Genomic DNA, 20,526 nt, shown 5'->3' with positions numbered 1-20,526 from the left:
CTTCTCTATCCTCGCCTTTACTCCCATTGCCATCACTCTCCTCACCTTCACGCCCTCTTTAACCCCCCTTGCCTTCACACCCCTTGACCCTCACGCCCTCGCCTTCACCCCCTCACCTTCACCCCGCTCACCTTCACCGTCCCTCGCCTTCACTCCCCCTGACCTTCACCGCCCCTCACCTACACCCTCTCGCCCTCAAACCCCCACGCCGTCACACCCCTCGGAATCACCTTCTCGCCTTCGCCACCTTGCCTTCAGCCACCCTCGCCTTAATCCTCCTTGTCTTCAACCCCATCGCCTTCATGCTCCTTTGCCTTTTCCTCTCGCCTTTACACCTCTCGCCTTCACTCACTCACCTTCAAATACCCTCGCATTCACCCGCCTCACCTTCAACCCATCGCCTTCACACAATCCTCGCCTTCTCTCCCCTCGCCTTCTTCCCTAAACGTCTCTCCCCTCGCCTTCTCTCCCCGCCTTTTCTCCCTCCCTTTTCTCCCCCAGCCTTCTCCACCCTCAGCTTCACCCCTGCTTCACGCCCCGACTTCTCTCCCTGGCGCTCTCCACCCTCGCCTTAACCACCTCCTTCTCTCCCCTCTCCTTCACTCCCCGCCTTCACACCCCGCCTTCTCTCTCTCGCATTCCATTCCAAGCCTTCTCCACCATCGCCTACACTCCCCGCCTTCTCCCCGCCTGTCCACCCTCGCCTTCTCCACAATCGCCTTCTCCAGCACTGCCTTCTCACCCCCTCGCCTTCTCCAACTCAACTTCTCCACCTTTGCCTTCTCTCCCCTCGCCTTCTCCACCCTCGGCTTCTCCACCCTCGCCTTCCCTCCCCTCTCCTTCTCTCTCCATCTCCTTCTCTCCCCTCGTCTTCTCCACACTCCTCTTCTCTCTCCCTCGCCTTCTCCACTCTCGGCTTCCCTCCCCTTGCCTTCTCCACCCTCGCCATCTCTCCCCTCGCCTTCTCCACCCTGGCCATCTCTCCCCTCGCCTTCTCCACTCTCGCCTTCTCCACCCTCGCCTTCTCCCAAGCCTTCTCCCTCTTGCTTTCTCTCCCCGCTTTCTCCCCCGCTTTCTCCACCATGGCATTCTCTCTCCGCCTTCTCCCCTGCCATCTCCACCCTCGGCTGCACCACCCTCATCTTCTCTCCCTGCATTCTCCCGCCAAGTTCTTCCCCCTCACCTTCTCCACCCTCGCCTTCTCCACCCTGGCCATCTCTCCCCTCGCCTTCTCCACTCTCGCCTTCTCCACCCTCGCCTTCTCCCAAGCCTTCTCCCTCTTGCTTTCTCTCCCCGCTTTCTCCCCCGCTTTCTCCACCATGGCATTCTCTCTCCGCCTTCTCCCCTGCCATCTCCACCCTCGGCTGCACCACCCTCATCTTCTCTCCCTGCATTCTCCCGCCAAGTTCTTCCCCCTCACCTTCTCCACCCTCGCCTTCTCCACCCTGGCCTTCTCCCCCCCACCTTCTCCCACCTCGTCTTCTCTCCGCGCCTTTGCTCCCGTCTTCTCTCCCCGCCTTCTTCACCCTCGCCTTGTTCCCCCACCTCACCCCTGCATTATCACCCTCACCGTCTCCACCCTCGCCTTCTCATCCTGCTTTCTCCACCCTCGCCTTCTCCCCACCTTCCCCTTCGCATTATATCCCCCGCCTTCTCCATCCTTGCCTTCACTCCCCTCGCCATCACTCTCCTCGCCTTCACGCCTTCTTTAAACCCCCTTGCCTTCACACCCCCTGACCCTCACGCCCTCACCTTCACCCCCTCACCTTCACCCCGCTCGACGTCACCGTCCCTCGCTTTCATTGCCCCTGACCTTCACTGGCTCCTCGCCTACACCCTATTGCCCTCAACACCCCACGCCATCATACCCCTCGAAATCACCTCCTCACCTTCACCACCTTGCCTTCAGCCACCCTCGCCTTAATCCCCCTTGTCTTCAACGCCATCGCCTTCATGCTCCCTTGCCTTTCCCTCTCGTCTTCACACCACTCGCCTTCACCCCCTCGCCTTCAATTACCCTCGCATTCACCCACCTCAACTTCAACCCCTCGCCTTCACCCCCTCACCTTCTCCGCTCTTGCCTTCTCTCCCCTCGCCTTCTCCCCAACCTTCTTTGCCGTCGACTTCTCTCCCCTCGCCTTCTCCATCCCGCCTACTCTCCCCTGCCTTCTCCCCCCCTCGTCTTAACCTTCCCCCGCCTACACCATCCTTGCCTTCACTCCCCTCGCCCTCACCATCCTCTCGCCTTCACACATCCCCTTGGCTTCACCATCACCCGCCTTCACCTCTCGCCTTCTCCCTCCCCGCTGTCATCCCCCTCGCCTTCTCTCTCTTCGCCTTCTCTCCCCAACTTCTCACCCCGTCTTCTCCCCCTCGGCTTCAATCCCCGCTTTCATCCCCGCTTTCTCTCCACGGCATTCTCCACCCTCGGTTTAACCCCCACTTCTCTCCCGTCGACTTCACTCCCTGTTTTCAACCCCACCGCCTTCTCTGCCACATTCTTATCTCCGCCTTCATGCCCTGCCTTGTCTGCCCGCCTTCACCAATGGACTTCTCTCCCCGCCTTCTCTCCCTCGCCTTCTCTCCCTCGCATTCTCCACCCTCGCCTTCTCTCCCCACCTTCTCTCCCTCGCCTTCTCCTCCGCTTTCTCCACCCTCGCCTTCTCCACCCTCGCCTTCTCCACCCTCACCTTCTCCCCCGCCTTTTCAACCCTTGGCTTCTTCCCCGCCTTCTCCACCCTCGCCTTCTCCCCCGCCTTCTCTCCCGCAATCTCATCCCCGTCTTCACCCCCCTCGTCTTCAAATTGCCGCACATTCATCCGCCTCACCTTCAACCCCTCGCCTTTCTCCCCCTCGCCGTCTCCCCTTTCCTTCTCTCCGCTCGACTTCCCCGCTAACCTTCTCTGCCCTCACCTTCTCCTCTTTCGCCTTCTCTCGACCACCTTCTCTCCCCTGCCTTCTCTCACTGCCTTCTCTCCCGGCTTCTGCACCCTCGCCTTCACCACCCTCGCTTTCTCCCTCGTCTTCTCTCCCCACCTTCTCCCCCTCCCCTTCTCCCTCACTCGCCTTCAAACACCCTTGCCATCACTCCTCGCCCTCAAAGCCCCTTGCATTCACACCCTCGCCTTCACACCCCCTCCCCTCACCCCCACATTGCCTTCACCCACCCTCACCTTAATCCCCCTTGACTTCACCTCCATTACCTTCACCCCATCGCCGTCATGCTCCCTTGCCTTTTTTCCCTCGCTTTCACACCTCGCTCCTTCACCGCCATTACCTCCAAATCCCCTCGCATTCACCAGCCGTGCCTTCAACCCCTCCTCTTCACACCCCCTCGCCTTCTCTCCCCTCGCCTTTTTCCCTAAACGTCTCTCCCCTCGCCTTCTCTCCCCTCGCCTTCTCTGGCCCGCCTTCTCTCCCCGCCTTCTCTCCCCCTCGTCTTCACCCTCCCCCACCTTCACCCCACTCGCCATGTCTCCCCTGCCTTCCTCCGCCTTCTCCCCGCCTTCTCTACGTGCCTTCTCCCACTCATTCTCCACCCTCGCCTTAAACCTACTCGCCTTCTCTCCTCCGCCTTCTAACCCCGCCTTCACCCACACAACATCACCCCGGCATTCTCTCCCCACCTTCTCCACCCTCACCTTCACTCCCCTTACCATCACTCCCCTCGCCTTCACACCCCTCACCTTCAACCCCGTTGCCTTCAACCCCCTCGCCCTCACCCCCTCGCCTTCACCCCCTCAACTTCAACCCGCTCGCCTTCACCCTCCCTCGCCTTGACTCCCCCTCGCCTTCACTGCCCCTCGCCTTCACCCCCTCGCATCCACACCACCTTGCATTCACACCCACTCGCCTTCAACCACACTCGCCCACACCCCCTGGCCCTCAACCCCCCCCAAGCCATCACATCCCTCACCTTCACCCCCCTCGCCTTCACCCCCTCACTTTCACCCTCCCCTCACCTTCACCCCCCTCGCCTTCACCCACCTTTGCCTTCAACCCCTCGCCTTCCACCCACTCGCCTTCTCTCCCCTCGCCTTCTCTGTCCTGCCTTCTCACCCCCTCGTCTTCACCCTCCCCCACCTTCACCACCCTCGCCTTCACCCCCTCACCCTCACTATCCTCTCGCCTTCACACACCATCTCGCCTTCACCATCCCCAGCCTTCACTCCACTCGCCATCTCTGCCTCGTCTTTTCCCCCGCCTTCTCTCCCCGCCTTCTCCTCTGCATTATGCACCCTCGCCTTCTCTTCCACCCTCTCCGCCCGACTTCTCCACCCTCGCCTTCTCCACCCCGTCTTCTCACCCTGACGTCTCTCCCCTCCTTTTCTCCCCCATATTCTGCCTTTCACCTTTTCCCCCGTCTTGTCCCCCAACCTTCTCTCTCCCACCTTCTCTCCCTGCATTTTCCCCCGCCATCTCTCACCTCGGCTTCACCCCCGCTTTCCCCCCGCCTACTGTCCCCCGCATTCTCCACCCGCGCCTCAACCCCTTCCTTCTCTCCCCTCACCTTCTCTCCCCTTGCCTTCTCTCCACCTACCTTCTCCAAACCCGCCTTCTCTCCCCTTGCCATCTCTCCCCTCGCCTTCTCTCCCCTCACCTTCTCCACCCTCGCCTTCTCTCCCCAGCCTTCTCACAACCTTCTCTAAATTTGCTTTCACCCCTCTCCTTCTCTCCCCCGCATTCTCCACCCTCGCTTTCTCCACTCACCTCCTCCTCGCGTTCTCTCCCCCGCATTCTCCACCCTCACCTTCTTCACCACGCCTTCTCCCCCAGCCTTTTCCCCGCCTTCTCCCACCCGCCTTCCCCATCCTCGCCTTCTCTCCCCCTCGCCTTCTAGCCCTTGCCTTCTCTCCCCGACTTCTCTCCCCTCCTTCTCCTCCCTCACATTCTATCCCCTCGGCTTCTCTCCCCCGCCTGCTCTCCCCGCCATCTCTCCCCGCCTTTTCCACCGTCTCCTTATCTCTCCCTGTCATCTCTCCCCGCCTTCTTTCCCCAAGCTTCTCCACTCTCGCCTTCTCCCCCTCGCATTCTCTCTACCCCTCGCCTCTCTCCCCTACCTTCTCCACCCTCGTCTTCTCTCCCCACCTTCTCTCGCCTGCCTTCTCCACCCTCGCCATCACCACCCTTGTCGTCTCTCCCCGTCTTCTCTCCTCGTGCCTTCTCCCCCTGGCCTTCTTCACACTCGCCTTCTCTCCCCACCTTCTTTCCCCCATTCTCCACCCTCGCCATCTCCACACTCGCCTTCTCCCCCTCGCCTTCTCTCCCCGCCTTCACTCCCCTCGCATTCAAATTGCGCACATTGATCTGCATCACCTTCAACCCCTCGCCATTCTCCCCCTCGCCTTCCCCCCTTTCCTTCTCTCCGCTCGACTTCCCCGCTAACCTTCGGTGCCCTCACCTTCTCTTCTCTCGCCTTCTCTCGACCACCTTCTCTCCCCTGCCTTCTCTCCCTTTCGTCTTCACCCTCCCCCACCTTCACCACCCTCACCTTCACCCCCTCACCCTCACCATCCTCTCGCCTTCACACACCATCTCGCCTTCACCGTCCCCAGCCTTCACCCCACTTGCCTTCTCTGCCTCGTCTTTTCCCCTGCCTTCTCTCCCCGCCTTTTCCTCTGCATTATGCACCCTCGCCTTCTCTTCCACCATCTCGCCCGCCTTCTCCACCCTCGCCTTCTCCACCCCGTCTTCTCACCCTGACTTCTCTCCCCCCCTTCTCTCCACCATATTCACCCTTTCACCTTCTCGCCCGCCTTCTCCCCCCAACTTCTCTCTCCCTGCCTTTTTCCCACGCCTTCTCCCCCCTCGGCTTCACCCTAGCTTTCCCCCCGCCTACTCTACCCCGCATTCTCCACCGCGCCTTAACCCCTTCCTTCTCTCTCCTCGCCTTCATTCCCCTTGCCTTCTCTACACCTACCTTCTCTAAACCCGCCTTCTCTCCCCTTGCCCTCTCTCCGCTCGCCTTCTATCCCCTCACCTTCTCCACCCTCGCCTTCTCTCCCCGGCCTTCTCCCTGCCTTCTCTAAACTTGCATTCACCCCTCTCCTTCTCTCCTCCGCATTCTCCACCCTCACCTTCTTCACCACGCCTTCGACCCCGCCTTCTCCCACCCGCCTTCCCCATCCTCACCTTCTCTCCCCCTCGCCTTTTCTCCCCCTCACCTTCTCGCCCTCGCCTTCTCTCCCCGCCTTCTGTCCCCTCCTTCTCCTCCCTCACATTCTACCCCCTCGCCTTCTCCCCACCTCACCTTCTCTCACCCGCCTTCTCTTACCCGCCTTTTCATCCATCTCCTTCTCTCTCCCTCACCTTATGTCCTTGCCTTCTCACCCTTTTGCCTTTCCTCCCTGTCATCTCTCCCCGCCTTCTTTCCCCAAGCTTCTCCACTCTCGCCTTCTCCACCCTCGTCTTCTCTCCCCGCCTTCTCTCCCCGCGCGTACTCCCCCTCGCCTTCTTCCCACTCGCCTTCTCTCTTCACCTTCTTTCCCCCATTCTCCACCCTCAGCTTCTCCATCCTCGCCTTCTCCCCCTCGCCTTCTCTCCCCTCACTTTCTCCACCCTCGCCTTCTCTCCCCCGCCTTCTCCCCGCCTTCTCTCCCCCGCATTCTCCACCCTCGCTTTCTCTCCCATTACATTCTCCACCATCACCTTCTCTCCACCGCATTCTCTACCCTCATCTTCTCCACCTCGCCTTCTGCCCCCGCCTTTTCCCCGCCTTCTTCCACCCGCCCTCTGCATCCTCGCCTTCTCCCCCCCTCGCCTTCTCTCCCCGTTGCCTTCTCTCCCCCGCCTTCTCTCCCCGCCTTTTCCACCGTCTCCTTCTCTCTCCCTCGCCTTATCTCCTCGCCTTCTCACCCTTTCGCCTTTCCTCCCTGTCATCTCTCTCCGCCTTCTTTCCCCAAGCTTCTCCACTCTCGACTTCTCCCCCCGCCTTTTCCCCGCCTTCTTCCATCCGCCTTCTGCATCCTCGCCTTCTCTCCCCCTCGCCTTCTCTCCCCCTTGCCTTCTCTCCCCTGCCTTCTTTCCCCGGCTTTTCCACCGTCTCCTTCTCTCTCCCTCTCCTTATCTCCTCGCCTTCTTACCCTTTCGACTTTCCTCCCTGTCATGTCTCCCCGCCTTCTTTCCCCAAGCTTCTCCACTCTCGCCTTCTCCCCCTCGCATTCTCTCTACCCCTCGCCTCTCTCCCCTACCTTCTCCACCCTCGCCTTCTCCACCCTCATCTTCTCTCCCCGCCTTCTCTCGCCTGCCTTCTCCACCCTCGCCTTCACCACCCTTGTCTTCTCTCCCCGTGTTCTCTCCCCGTGCCTTCTCCCCCTGGCCTTCTTCCCATTCGCCTTCTCTCCCCACCTTCTTTCCCCATTCTCCACCCTCGCCTTCTCCACCCTCGCCTTCTCTCCCCGCACCTTCTCCCCCTCGCCTTCTCCCACTCCCCTTCTCTCCCCACCTTCTCTCCCCATTCGCCACCATCGCCTTCTGTCCCCCTTATTCTCCCCCGCGCCTTCTCTCCCTTGCCTTCTCCCCCCACATTCTTCAGCCCCACCTTCCCCGCCCACCGTCGCCCCCTCACCTTCAAACCAGCCTCGTCTCCCCACCTTCTCTCCCTGCATTCTCGCCCGCATTCTCCACCTTCGCCTTCTCCCCGTCTTCGCTCCCCAACTTCTCTCCCCGCATTCTCTCCCCGTATTCTCCACCTTCGCTTTCTCTTCCTGCCTTCTCTCCCTGCCTTCTCTCCCCTCCTTCTCCTCCCTCACATTCTACCCCTCGCCTTCTCCCCTTTCCTTCTCTCCGCTCGACTTCCCCGCTAACCTTCGGTGCCCTCACCTTCTCTTCTCTCGCCTTCTCTCGACCACCTTCTCTCCCCTGCCTTCTCTCCCTTTTGTCTTCACCCTCTCCCACCTTCACCACCCTCGCCTTCACACACCATCTCGCCTTCACCGTCCCCAGCCTTCACCCCACTTGCCTTCTCTGCCTCGTCTTTTCCCCTGCCTTCTCTCCCCGCCTTCTCGTCTGCATTATGCACCCTCGCCTTCTCTTCCACCCTCTCCGCCCGCCTTCTCCACCCTCGCCTTCTCCACCCCGTCTTCTCACCCTGACTTCTCTCCCCCCTTCTCTCCACCATATTCACCCTTTCACCTTCTACACCGCCTTCACCCCCCCACCTTCTCTCTCCCTGCCTTTTTCCCCCGCCTTCTCCTCCCTCGGCTTCACCCCAGCTTTCCCCCCGCCGACTCTACCCCGCATTCTCCACCGCGCCTTAACCCCTTCCTTCTCTCTCCTCGCCTTCTTTCCCCTTGCCTTCTCTACACCTACTTCTCTAAACCCGCCTTCTCTCCCCTTGCGCTCTCTCCCCTCGCCTTCTATCCCCTCACCTTCTCCACCCTCGCCTTCTCTCCCCGGCCTTCTCCCTGCCTTCTCTAAACTTGCCTTCACCCCTCTCCTTCTCTCCCCCGCATTCTCCACCCTCACCTTCTTCACCACGCCTTCTCCCCCGCCTTCTCCCCGCCTTCTCCCACCCGCCCTCCCCATCCTCGCCTTCTCTCCACCTCGCCTTCTCTCCCCCTCACCTTCTCGCCCTCGCCTTCTCTCCCCGCCTTCTGTCCCCTCCTTCTCCTCCCTCACATTCTACCCCCTCGCCTTCTCCCCACCTCACCTTCTCTCACCCGCCTTTTCATCCATCTCCTTCTCTCTCCCTCACTTTATCTCCTTGCCTTCTCACCCTTTCGCCTTTCCTCCCTGTCATCTCTCCCCGCCTTCTTTCCCCAAGCTTCTCCACTCTCGCCTTCTCCACCCTCGTCTTCTCACCCCACCTTCTCTCGCCCGCCTTCTCCACCCTCGCCTTCACCACCCTCGTCTTCTCTCCCCGCGCCTACTCCCCCTCGCCTTCTTCCCACTCGCCTTCCCTCCCCACCTTCTTTCCCCCATTCTTCACCCTCAGCTTCTCCACCCTCTTCTTCTCCCCCTCGCCTTCTCTCCTCTCCCTGGCATTCTCCCCGCCTTCTCTCCCCCGCATTCTCCACCCTCGCTTTCTCCCCCATTACATTCTCCACCATCACCTTCTCTCCACCGCATTCTCTACCTTCATCTTCTCCACCTCACCTTCTCCCCCCGCCTTTTCCCCGCCTTCTTCCACCCGCCTTCTGCATCCTCGCCTTCTCCCCCCTCGCCTTCTCTGCCCCTTGCCTTCTCTCCCCCGCCTTCTCTCCCCGCCTTTTCCACAGTCTCCTTCTCTCCCTTTCCTTATCTCCTCGCCTTCTCACCCTTTCGCTTTTCCTCCCTGTCATCTCTCCCAGCCTTCTTTCCCCAAGCTTCTCCACTCTCGCCTTCTCCCCCTCGCATTCTCTCTACCCCTCGCCTCTCTCCCCTACCTTCTCCACCTTCGCCTTTTCCACCCTCATCTTCTCTCCCCGCCTTCTCTCGCCTGCCTTCTCCACCCACGCCTTCACCACCCTTGTCTTCTCTCCCCGCGTTCTCTCCCCGTGCCTTCTCCCCCGGCCTTCTTCCCACTCGCCTTCTCTCCCCACCTTCTTTCCCCCATTCTCCACCCTCGCCTTCTCCACCCTCGCCTTCTCTCCACGCGCCTTCTCCCCCTCGCCTTCTTCCCACTCGCCTTCTCTCCCCACCTCCTTTCCCCCATTCTCCACATTCGCCTTCTTCCCCTCGCGTTCTCTCACCTTACCTTCTCCACCCTCGCCTTCTCTCCCCGCGCCTTCTCCTCCTCGCCTTCTCCCACTCCCCTTCTCTCCCCAACTTCTCTCCCCATTCGCTACCATCGCCTTCTGTCCCCCGCCTTCTCCCCCGCGCCTTCTCTCCCTTGCCTTCTCCCCCCACATTCTTCTGCCCCACCTTCCCCGCCCACCGTCTCCCCCTCACCTTCAAACCAGCCTCCTCTCCCCACCTTCTCTCCCTGCATTCTCGCCCCGCATTCTCCACTTCGCTTTCTCCCCGTCTTCTCTCCCCGCCTTCTCTCCCCGCATTCTCTCCCCGTATTCTCCACCTTCGCTTTCTCTTCCTGCCTTCTCTCCCTGCCTTCTCTCCCCACTTGCTTCCCCGTCGCTTTCTCCTCCCGCCTTCTCCACCCTCGCCCTCTCCACACTCGCCATCTCCCCCACCTTCTCCAGCCTGGCCTTCACAACCTTCACCTTCTCCCCGCCTTCTCCACCCTCGTCTTCACCATCCTCGTCTTCTGCCCCCACCTTCTCCCGCTCGTCTTCTCCCCCCGCCTTCTCCATCTCATTCTCCACCCTCGCCTTCTCCCCCACCTTCTCCCCGCCTTCTCTGCTCGCCTTCGTTCCCCTCGCCATCGTTTCCTCGCCTGCCCCTCCCTCGCCTTTAAACCCCTTGCCTTCACACCCCCTCGCCCTCACCCCCTCGCCTTCACCCCCTCACCTTCACTCCGCCTCCTTCACCACCCTCGCCTTCACAGCCCCTCACCCTCACCCCCTCGCCTTCACCCCATCGCCTTCTCCCTCCCTCGCCTACTCCCTCCCTCGCCTTCACCCTCCATCGCCTTCACCGCCCCTCGCCTGCACCGCCCCTCGCCTTCACCGCCCCTCGCCTTCACACCCCCTTGCATTCACACCCACTCGCCTTCAACCTCCCTCACCTACAACCCCTCGCCCTCAACCCCCCCATGTCATCACACCCCTCAACTTCACCCCCTCGCTTTCACCCCCTCGCCCTTACCCTCCACTTGCCTTCTCCCCCACTCGCCTTCAACCCCTCAACTTCACCCCCGCCCTCAACGCCCCTTGCATTCACACCCTCTCCTTCACCCCCTCGCCTTCACCGCCACCTTGTCTTCACCCACCCTCTCCTTTATCCCCTCGCCTTCAACCCCCTTGCCTTCACCCCATTCCCTTAACGCTCCCTTACCTTTCCCCCTCGCCTTCACACCTCTTGCCTTGAACCTCTTGCCTTCATCCCCCGCCTTCTCCCCTCGCCTTCTCCCCTAAACGTCTCTGCCCTTCCCTTCTCTCCCCTCGCCTTCTGTCGCCCGCCTTCTCTCCTTTGCCTTCTCTCCCCAAGTCTTCACTCTTCCCCGCCTTCACCACCCTCGCTTTCTCCACCCTCGCCCTCACCATACCCTCACCTTCACCCAACGCCTCGCCTTCACCCTCACCCCCCTTCACCCCATCGCCTTCTCCCTCCCTTGCCTTCACTACACTTGCATTCTCTCCCTTGCCTTCTTCCCCCGCCTTCTCTCCCCGCCTTCTGCTCTCCATTCTCCACCCTCGCCTTCTCTCCCACCCTCTCCTCTCGCCTTCTCCCCCCACATTCTCCACCCTCAACTTCTCTCCCACCCTCTCCGCCTGCCTTCTCTCCCCGCCTTCTGCTCCCCATTCTCCACCCTCGCCTTCTCTCCCACGCTCTCCAATCGCCTTCTCTCCCTGTCTTCTCTCCCCGACTTTTCTCCCTGACTTTTCTCCCCGAGTTCTCTCCCGGACTTCTCTTCCCACATTCTCTCCCCCGTATTCTCCCTCTTGCCTTCTCCTCCGCCTTCACCCCCCACCTTCTCTCTCCCTTGACTTCACCCCACTCGTCTTCTCTCCCCTGCCTTCTCCCCGCCTTCTCTCCCCACCTTTTCCCCCTGACATCTCCCCACTCGCCTTCTCTCCCCCGCATTCTCCACCCTCGCCTCACACCCCCTCGCCTTCTCTCCCCTCGCTATATGCCCCCTCGCCTTCACCCCCCTCGACGTGTACCCCCCTCCTTATTTCTCCCCAGCCTTCACCCCCCTCGCCTTCACCCCACTCTCCGTAAACCACCCTCGTCTTCTTCCCCTCGCGTTCTCTCCCCTCGCCTTCTCCCCCTCGCCTTCACCATCCCTCCCCTTCACCCCTCCTTGCCGGCACCCCCGCTTGCTCCCCTTGCCTTCACCCCCATCATTTTCACCCACCACGCCTTCACCCCCTCGTGTTCACCCCCACCTTCGCTCCCCTCGCATTCTCTCCCCTCGCCTTCTCTCCCATCGCCTTCACCGCCCCTGCCTTCACTCCCCTCCCCTTTCACCCGTCGTCTTCAACCCCCTCCACTTCCCCCCTCGATTTCACCCCCCTCACCTTCACACCCCCTCGCCTTCACCCCAATCACCTTCACCCCATTCGCCTTCACTCCCCGTCTCCTTCACCCACCTCACCTTCACCCCCTCGCATTCACCCCTTCCCCTTTCCCCCCGCCTTCACCCCCTCCACTTCCCCCCTCGATTTCACCCCCTAACCTACACCCCCCCTCACCTTAACACCCCTCACATTCACCCCATCTCCTTCACCCCCTCGCCTTCACTCCCCCTCGCCTTCACCCACTCGCCTTCACCCCCCTCGCCTTCATCCCCACTCGCCTTCATTTCCTCGCCTGCTCGCCACCCTCACCTTCACACCCCCTCACCTTTACCCCCCTCTCCATCACCCCTCGCATTCACCCCCCCTTGCCTTCACCCCTCACCTTCACCCCCTCTACCTCTCCCCCTCCTCTCTCCTCTCCCCATATCCCCCTCACTCTAACCCTCTTCTTCACCCACTCCTTCCCCCTCTCCTCCCCATCCTTCCCACTCTCCTTCCCCCTCCCTCCTCTCGCTTTCTCCCCTATTCTTCCTCTTTCCTTCCCGCTCTCCTTCCACACCCATTCTTGCAGCCCTCCTTGAACCCCCTACTTCCCCCTTCTATCCACTTTTCTCACCCCCTCTCTACTCACCCCCACTCCTGCCCCATCCTCTCACTTTCTACTCCTCTCTTCCCCACTCTGCTCCCCATCTTCTCCTCTCTCCACATCTCCAAGTCTCCACTCCTTCATCTCCACCCACTCTCCATCCCTCCTCTCCTTTCACCTCCTCCTTCAACCACCCCTCTCCTTCCCCCTTTTCTCCCCTTTCTCCTTCCCCCTGATTCCCCCTTTATATTCCCGCCCCCTCCTTTCCATCCCTCTCCTTCCCTCTCTCCATCACCCCCTCGTCTTCACACCTTCCTTTCCCCTCTCCTCCCTCCTTCCTTCGCCCGCCTCTCATTCCACCCCCTGATCGCCCGTCATTCCGGGCCCTCTCCTTTCCCTCATCTCCTTCCCGCCCTCTACTTCTCTACCCTCTATTCCCCCATCCTCTTCCCCCTTCCTTTCCCCCCTCCCCCACTCCTTCACTCCTTCTCCTTCTCCACCCGTCTGCTTCCCCATCTCATGCCCTCTGTTCACTCCTCTCTCCTCCCTCCCAATATTTACTCCTTCCCCCGTCCTTTCTCCCCTCTGCTTCCCCCCTCCTTCCCCACCTCTCCTTGCCACCCCACCCATAGCTATATGCAATGGCTGACTTTGTGATAACAAGACCTGTGGGTGCAGTAGGGAGCTAGGAGATGGAGGAATTCAGGCCCAAAAATATGGAAATGGATATGGAGTCCGGAGGGCTGCGGAATACCCACACGGAAAATGAAGTGTTCTTCCTTAAGCATATGCTGAGCTTCACTGGAACACTGCAGTTATCCTGAGACAGAGATGTTGGCCAAGGAACAGGGTGGGCTGTTCAAGGGGCAGGGGAGTGGAAGCTCCAGGTCTTATTGAGGACAGAATTTGGATGTTCTGCAAAGTGGTTCCCCAGTCCACACTTCGTTTCCCAAGGTAGTGGAGACCATCGAGCAAGCAATGAATGTAATCAACGGGATTGTGCGAAGAGCAGGGAAAGTGTTAATGCACCTGGAAGGTGTGTTTGGGCCTTGGATACTGAGGAGAGAGGTTGTCAATAGACAGGTGAAGAGAAACAAGAAGCAAACAGTAAGGGAAACCCAGGAAATATTATTTGAGATGTTGGAAATTTTGAGGGTAACAAAGCTATCATAAAGACACTTTACCTAAATGCTGGCAGCATTCGGAACAAGGTTAGAGAGTACTGGCACAAATCATCACAAAAGAATATGATTTCGGAACCATTACAGAGACATGGTTACAGAATGGTCACAACTGGGAGGTAAATATCTCGGGGCAACAGACTATTCAGAAGGACAGACAGGAGTGAACAGAAGGTGGCGTCGCTCTGATATCAGGGCGGTGTTGCGAAGTGTTATGGGTAGTAGGAAGAATGAGTATGAATCCATTTGGGTGGAAATTTGAAATTCTAAGAAAACGTTTTCTGCTAGGCCTAGTCTCTCGGCCACCAAATAATAACATCACCCTGGGGCGGGCAAGAAACAAAGAAATAACTACAGGCGGTCAAAATGGGCCGGATCTTATCATGCGGGATTTCAATCTACCATCGAGATTGGTCGACCCAGCTCAGTCAGGGGAGCCTTGAGGAGGAGTTCGTTGAGTGTATCCGCAATAGTTTCCTTAAACAGTTTGTAACGGAAGCGGCGAGGGAGCAAGCTCTCCTGGCCTTGTGCAATGCGGCAGGAATAATGAATGAGCTCATCGTTAGGGATCCCCTTGGAAGGAGTGATCCCAGTATGTTTGGATTTCGAATACAGATGGAGAGTGTGAAGTTAAAATCCAATCCCAGGCTCCTTTGCATGTACAGCAGGGACCACAATGAATGAGGAGGAAATGGCTAAAGAAGACTGGAACCAAACTGGTACAACTGGCGAGCAGTGGAGGACTTTCAAAAAAATGTTTCAACGTGCTCAGCAAAAGTATGTTCCAGTAAAAAGAAAGGACTGTAAGAAAAGATGCAATCTGCCCTGGGTGTCTCTGGAAATTAAGCAGGCGATCACATTGAAAGATGAGACATACAAATTGGTCAAAAACAGCATGAAATTGGAAGATTGAGAAAGCTTTAAAGATCAAAATAAAAGCTCAAGAAGATATTAAAAAAGTACGAAAGAACAGGAGAGAAAAGCAGTAGCACAGAATTAAAAGACAGATAGCAGAAGTTTCTAGAGGTCCTTTAGAGGATGAGAAGGGGTATTTAGTTATGGGATGTGATGAAATGGCCGAGGCATTGAAGATGTATTTTGTATCCGTCTACACAGTGGAGGGCAGGAATAACATGCCAGTGATTGACAAAGAGACAAAGGTAGGTGAGGACCTGGAAACAAACATTATTACAGAAACGCTAGTGTTGGGCAAGCTCATGGAGCTCAGGATAGACAAGTCTCCTGGCCCTCCTGGAATGCATCCCAGGGTACTAAAAGAGACAGCAGGGGATAAAACAGGTGCACTGGCGGTAATGTTCCAAATTTGCTGGACTATGGGGCAGTTCCAGCAGATCGTAAAACAGTAAGTGTGGTGCTATTGTTTGTAAAGGAAGGCGCACAAAAGATAAGTTAGCATAACATCTGTAGTGGGGAAGATGTTTGAGTCTTTTATCAAGGAAGGCATCACGACAGAAATTGGACAGACGCAGCATGGGCTCATGAAGGGTAGGAAAGGCTTTCACAGATCTTTTGGTATTCCATGAACACATTATGAGCATGGTGGACAACGGGGACCTAGTGGATGTTGGGCACCTCGATTTCCAAAAAGAAATCCTTCAACAAGGTGCCACATAAGAGGCTGATGCAAAATGTAAGATGCGTGGTGTTCGGGGTAGAATATTAGCACGGATTGAGGATTGGTTGAATTGTCTAATAAGAAGCAAAGAGTGGGGATAAATGAGTGCTATTCCGGCTGACAATCAGTGATTTGTAGTGTGCCTCAGGGATTAGTGTTGGGACTGCAATTATTTACAACTTATATCGATGATTTGGAGTTGGGGACCACGTGTAGCATGTCAACGTTTACAGATGACAGTAAGATGAATGGCAGAGCAAAGTGTGCAGATGTCTGTGAAACTTTGTAGAGGAATATTGATATATTGAGTGAGTGGGCAAAGTTCTGGCAGATGGAATATAATGTTAGTAAATGGGAAGGCATATGTTTTGGTGGTAGTAAACGCAAAAAAGATTATCACTTGTTTTGATAAAAAGTTGCAGCATGCTGTTATGCGGAGGGACCTGGGTGTCCTTGTGCTTGAATCACAGAAGGTTGCTCCGCAGGTACAACAAATCAATCAGGAAGGCAAATGGAATGTTATCCATCATTGCGAAAGGAATTGGGTTTCAGAGCAGGGAGATTATCTTTCAGCTGTACACGGTGGGGTTCGGCTATCCCTGGAGGACTGTGTGCAGTCTCCTTATTTGAGAAAGGATGTACTGGCACTGGAAGGGTTGCAGAGGAGGTTCACTGGGTTGATTCCGGAGTTGAGAGGGTTGGCTTTTCAGGAGAGACTGAGTAGATTGGGATGATATTCATTGGAATTCAGAAGAATGAGGGGAGACCTAAAAGAAACATATAACATTTTGAAGGTTCCAGATATTATAGAAGTAGAAACGATGTTTCCACTAGCGGATGAAACTTGGACAAGAGGGCGTAGCCTCAAGATTAGAGGGAACAGATTCAGCACTTAATTGAGAAGGAACTTTTTCAACCAGAGGATTGTTAATCTTTGGAATTCTTTGCCTAGTGAAGTAGTTAACACTACTTCAGTAAATGTTTTTAAAGCTATGATTTTTTTAACAATAAAGGAAGGAAGGGATACAGTGAGAGGACGGGTAAGTGGATCTGAGTCCATGGAAAGATCAACCATGAGCTTATTGAATGGTGGAGCAGGATTGAAAGGTCAGATGACCTACCCTTGCTCCTCGTTCTGATCTGCTGTGTATGTATGTGTCACATCTTCAGTGATTGCAGGGCAAGATTCCATGGGGCTCTGGGTGGAGATGTTGAGAGTGAAGGCAGAATGCACCAGTGTTTCCCAGAGGGAATTGTTCCTGCGGAAGGCGGACAAGGGATGGAAGTGGAATATGTGTATGGTGATGGCATTTCACTGGAACTGGTGGAATTAAAAAGTATTTGTTTCAATGTTCACTTGAAGCACCACCGCGCATAAGGCTACAGACCAAGTTCTGGAAAATAGGATGAGAGTGGATATATGCGTGATGCCTGACATTGGCAAGATAGGTCAAAAAGCCTCTTTTAGTGCTGTAAAAGTCCCAGTCTCTATGAGAAACTAACTGCACCAGCCATATTAACACTGTTGTCACAACAGCAGGTCAGAGTCCGGGATTTTTACAGTAAGGAATACACTTCTTTATTCCCTGAAGCCTATCTGACATGTAGCCTGCCATTACACGCCGCCTGTTGTTAGTGACTAGCAGCCTCCATTAACAGCTATTTACTCTCCAAGCCAGATCATTATCCATTCAATTGTCCAACTGTTCTTCTCTTTATTGGGTGTTTTGCCCGCCTATTCTTTACACCTTTAGAAGACAGAAGTAAAAAACATGCAGAGATACTCCCTGCTTGCCTGGATGAGTGCAGTGTTGGGAAAGCATGGCGCAGGATAAACACCGCAGATAAGGTGGCATCCGAGTAGCAAGAGACATTTCAATTATGACCTTCTTGAGGACTCCTAAGTGCAATTCCAACAATTTGGCAAAGCTCAACATTATCCAAAACAGAACAGCCGAATTGATCAGAACCACGTTACTGACACAGCAACGACAAAGATCCACTTCCTTCACCTGCAAACACTCAGACAGGCAGTCTGTATTATCCACAAGATGCACTGCAGAAATTTACCAAAGCTCCTGTAACAGTACCTTTCAAACTCACAACCACTTACATCGAAAAGGAAAGGTTAGCAGATAGATAGGAAAACCTTACAAACTTCTTACCATCCTGATCTGGAAATATTTTGCCATTCCTTCAGTGTCACTGGGTCAAACATCTGGATTTCCGTTCTTTATGTTTTGGGTCTACCAATAGTAAATGGACAGCAATTGTTCAAAATGTAGCCCATCATCACCTTGTCCAGTAAATTTAGCAATGGGCAATAAATGCTGACCTCGTCTGTAATATCCACATCTGACGAAGAATGAAAATTTCTGCTTTGGTGTTTTTAAAAGTTCTCTCTTACTGGGCTATTTCTGTTTTAATTTCAGAAATATTAAAAATGAGGATTTGCAGTTGGAAAACTGAAATGAAGCATCAGATCAGAATCTGATGAAGTTGCTCTGTTTGATGTCGCCTGAATCTCATCGACCTTTGAGAATGAAATGTGTAAGCAACATTCACATTTGAGTGAATCCATTCACTTGGTCTGTCTGTAAGAGGGGCTTCCACCAATCATCTGGCTTTTCAAAATATAAATGGAGGGACACTGGAGATAAACTGGAATTGTGGTGACTGAGGAAAGGATTTAATTTCTCGTCTGCTCTTAAAATTCATCAGTGCAGCCACACTGGGAAAAAAAGCCTTTCAACTGTTCGTAGTGTGAGAAAGGATTTGCTCAGTTATCTAACCTGCTGATACACCAGTGGGTTCACACTGAGGAGAGACCATTTAATTGTCCAGAGTGCGACAAATGCTTTAAAATTTCTCAGGAGCTGATGCACCATCAAAAAGTTCAGACTGATGAGAAACAATTCAAGTGTTCTCAAAGTGGGAGTGGGATCAGGCCAACATCTGATCTTACTTTACATCTGCGAACTCACTGGAGAGAGGCCGTTCACCTGCTCTAACTGTGGGAAATGACACAGTCAGTCATTCAGTCTGCTGAGACACCAGAAAGATCACACAGAGGAGAGACCACTCATCAGCTGTGTGTGGGAGGAAATTAATTGATTCTAGCAACCTGCTGAAATACAAGCATTTTCACAATGGAGAGAGCCCATTCACCTACTCTGAATGTGGGGAAGGACCTCTCAATGATCAAATTTACTGAGACACCAGAGAAGTCACATTGGCGAGAGGCCATTTGTACGTTCCAAATTTGGGTAATGATGCATTTAATTCACCCATCATACAAATACACCAACTGGTTCACAGTGACAAGAAACTGTTTAAGTGCCAGAGTGTGAGAAGTGCTTTATCAGTTCACAGGAACTGAAGTCCCATCAACGTGTTCACATTGATGTGAAATCATTCACGCGTTCTCACTGTGGGATTGGGTTCCCACTGCACTTCGGTACAATTTAGCTGCTATATCTCCCACAACAGCGACTACACTTCACAATGACTTCAGTTGCTATGAAACACATTCACGAATCCTGAATTTGTGAAAATACATTTATAAAAACAAATCAAGCCTTAGTAATGAATAAAAGACCCAAGAACAGGGCAGTAAATGAATTTCTGTCAGTCTCATCTCATGGGAGAGAAACCATGGTTGAAAAAAAAATGCATTTGATGTGATTGACACCTGAAAAAAATAACACTAGTTCAGGTAAAGAGATAATTCACATCCAATGAAGTAAACCACTGCTGGCACAATGAACACAGTTCAGTTCTGGATGCAATATCAGCAGAGTACAATTACATGCGACATCACTGGAATGTGTGTGTGTGTGTCATCATAGTCTTACCAGTCCATAGGGACTGCTCTCTTCAAAAGAGAGAAAAGCGACTCATGGTGATTTGACCAGAGGGCCCCAGACCTCAGGAGAGGGAAGAATTTGAGAAGGAGAGGCCATCATGGTAACCTCAAACTAGTAATGGGAATTGAACACATACTTTTGGCATCACACTGCTCTGTAGACCAACAATACAGCCAACTCAGCTAAAGCGATTCCCCCTCACTGGGGTATCACATATGGGGATGAATAATTGAATCTCTTGCTACACCCACTGCAGGTGAACGGCCTCTCCCCACAATGTGCTTGTTGGTGTTTCATAAAATGATTGCCACTCATAAAGCTCTTAAATGTTCTCTCATTGGTGTGAACAAAGCCATAGCTGCTGAGATTGGACAACGCGTAAACCCCTTCCCACGCAAGAGGCAGGTAAAAGGTGTGCTCACTGAGTACAGGTGATGAAGTGAATTCTTTCCCACACTCAGTGCAAGCGTACAGTCTCTCTCTAGAACGGCCACACCTGCGTATTTGAAGCTTTGCTGATTTAATAAATCCCTTCTCACACACAGAGCAGATGATTGGTCACTCCCCAGTGTCCACTCAAGGTTGACATTAGGCCGAAATGTGAAGTTTATTCCTTCCCAAACAGAGCAGACAAAGCCTTTCTCCCGATGATGAAGATGCTTGTGTGACATTAAGCTGGATCACCAAATGAAAACTTTCCCACACTTGGAACAGCTGATTAACTTCTCCTCCATAGATGTGTTGTCCCAATCAAATTGTGTTTTTTTCCATCTGTGTGTAGGGCTACGATGAAGAGAGGGTTGTGTCTTTTTGTGGCTAGCTCGTGTTCGTGTGTCTTGGTGGCTAATTTTCTCACAAGCAGGAGGCTACACCTTTGCTTCACTTGGAGGTCGCCACTGATGATGTTACCTAGCCAGGTAATGAAACGTCTGGATATCAAACCTACAGCTCAGCGAGCAAACCTACACCCTAAACCTCAACCTGAGCTACAAACCTTCACAAATCTTACAATAAACATGTTCCCTATATGTCCAAATGAATTTAGTGACTCTGTTGGATCTTTATATCATGTTTGATTTGACTCACTCCTCTTCAATTCTTTCAATCTATTTATTTGCAAAATGATTTTCAACTATTATCTCGGCCCCTACAGGTTAAAATCTCAGAAGAAACAAACCCAATTTCAGAAAGAAATTCT

Source organism: Chiloscyllium plagiosum, unplaced genomic scaffold (genome assembly GCF_037043375.1).
Source record: "Chiloscyllium plagiosum isolate Xiang-an unplaced genomic scaffold, Cpla_swu_hap1 HiC_scaffold_39, whole genome shotgun sequence".
Taxonomy (NCBI): domain Eukaryota; kingdom Metazoa; phylum Chordata; class Chondrichthyes; order Orectolobiformes; family Hemiscylliidae; genus Chiloscyllium; species Chiloscyllium plagiosum.
Note: the sequence above shows the minus strand (reverse complement) of the source record.